Raw genomic sequence first — 2,430 nt, forward strand, 5'->3', positions numbered from 1 at the left:
TGTTGTTGTTGGGGTATTTTTGCTTTTTGGGGGGAGGGGAATGGGGGGGGGAGGGTAGGTTTTTGTTTTCGTTTTGATTCCTGTTGACTGCTGTTTAATCGTTGTTGTTGTCTGGATATTTTTGTGGTTGGTTTTTCTTCTTTTTTTTATTTTGGTGTTGCTGTTGTGGTGGTGGCTGTGGTGTTTATGTTTATTTGTTTGCTTTTTTGTTATGCTACTGGGGGGTTTTTTAGAGGGGGGTAGTGGGGGTGGGGTGTGGGAGGGGATGAGAGGTTAAGAGGAAAATTAGGGGTGGCTGACTGTTTAGTTTAGTTTTAGTAGAGGTTTTACGGCACTCGCAACTACATAAGGTCATATGAGTGCCAGAAGATTAGAGGTGTTACAAGAGAGTAACAAACATAAAAAAGGATGAAGTGGAGATACGGACGATAGATGTTTGATAGGAAAGAAGAAGCGAACCACACCAGAGCACCCGCCAACCACCCACTGGTTGACTGTGAAACAATAAATTGCTTGTGTCTGTCTGTGCGTGTGCGTGTGTGTGTGTGTGTGTGTGTGTGTGTGTGTGTGTGTGCTTGTTGAAAGACCTGAGAGCGCGGTCTCAAAGAGAGAGAGAGAGAGAGAGAGAGAGAGAGAGAGAAAGAGAGAGAGAGCGAGAGAGAGAGAGAGATTTATGGATGTGTGTATTTGCTGGGAACAACAATTTTAGATCCATATGGATGCTCTCACATTTTAACCACATATACCCACAAGCTGCGTCCCATAGGTTGCACCCCAGCCAGGGCTATAAATATTAATTATTTGAGGCCAACTGGTGAAAAGGACATTTTTTTCTGAACAGTGCGCTTGTGTTTGTTGAATTTTTCTGGAGTGGTGGCCTGACCCGTAAAATCAGCAGGACTGGTTTCAACATTGGTCACTAAATTTCAACTTTTTTATCCATCATCTGAAACACACTGAGTGAGTTTAGTTAAAAACAAGTGTGCGTCGCTGAATTCAGATCAGCATTCTGGGCGAAGATAGAACGTCGCATTTTAATGATAATGTTGGTAACCATTGATCCCTATAACACTGTTTTTACGAGTTTTTCCGCACTTGCAACACAATTAGGTCACATAAGTGCCGTTATAACATTCTAACATTAAAGTATAAATAAGACGAAAAGTAAATCATAATAACGTTTTGTTTTTATTCAACACACAAAACTAATTAAAAGTAAGAAAATGTCTATAGATTTTATTGATCAATACATCATTAAGGCCTATAAGTCAGCCGTGTCATCTCAATGAGTAAAAAGTGCTCGAAATTCTTGCACTTTTGCTTGTGAAGAGTGCCCGTTTTGCACCGAAGAAATGAACGGTGATCTCCCGTCACATTTGGATTGAATTTGCTTTTGAAATCTATTCTCCATCCCCTTTATTTCTTGATTAAATCTTTAACGGTATTCATCATTTATAAATTTTAGATCGGAAGAAAAAAAAATCAAGATACAAGTGCAGAAAGTGCATTTTAAGGCTATTTGAGCGCTCAGCTCAGAGAAATGTTTTTTCAAGTTCTCTAGCAACTCAGAATAATTATCAGCTTAAGGATTTCCAGTTCCAAAAAAGTATTCGATGAGCGAACAGAATGTTTCCCAAACTGCCGGTTCAAGTGGTTTAAGTTTATCCTTAAATGAGTCATCCTGACCACACTCGGCGACCCTTGACTACCGACAAATGTACCTTCTTTTAGCTTTTCTTCACTTTCGCTTTTTCCAAATGTATCCCTCAGGGGTTAGAACCGTTTCTATTTTTGCCCGAAGCTTTAATAAAGATTTCTAACAATCCCATCTTCATGTGAAGTGGGAACGGTAACACTTTATGCGGATTTACTTGAGGCTTCATTGAACTAGCCACATTATCACTCCAAGAGTTTCCCTTGCCTTGATCGAAGAGAGTATTCAACCATTTCTTTGGACTAACAAAGATCTCCGACAAAGTCATTCAGCTCTTCTTCACTAATTAAGTGCGGTATCTTTTCAATAATTTCTACTTTAAGTTCCACATCGTACTTTGCATCATTGAAACAATCCCCATCAGTGCTATTGATTTCATCAAACGGGCCTGTTTGCAGAAGAGGCACAATATGTTCATTGCTGTTGAGCTCTGGTTTCAGGACCGAAAGCAGTCTGGATATTATGCAATAATTGACTTGGGTTTTTGGGGGGTTTTTTGGTTGCTTTTTTGGGTTGTCTTGTTTTGGTTTGGTTTGGGTTTGTTTTGTGTTTTGTTTTGTTTTTTGCTTTTTTGTTGTTGTTTTGTTGTTTATTGTGTTTTTTGTTGTTGTTGTTTTGTTTTTGTTTTGTTTTCGTTTTGTTTGTTGTTGTTTTGAGTTTGTTTTGTTGTTTGTTTGTTGTTGTTGTTGTTGTTGTTGTGGGTTGTTGTTGTTGTG

General features: G+C 38.8%; 1 protein-coding gene across 3 annotated transcripts in view; it reads left to right on the plus strand.

Annotated features, from left to right (window-relative positions):
* The window catches only part of LOC101851672, a 139,026-nt gene that overhangs the window by 75,542 nt on the left and 61,054 nt on the right, over positions 1-2,430 (plus strand). The window lies entirely within an intron of this gene.

This window comes from Aplysia californica, unplaced genomic scaffold, assembly GCF_000002075.1.
Source record: "Aplysia californica isolate F4 #8 unplaced genomic scaffold, AplCal3.0 scaffold00648, whole genome shotgun sequence".
Lineage (NCBI taxonomy): Eukaryota > Metazoa > Mollusca > Gastropoda > Aplysiida > Aplysiidae > Aplysia > Aplysia californica.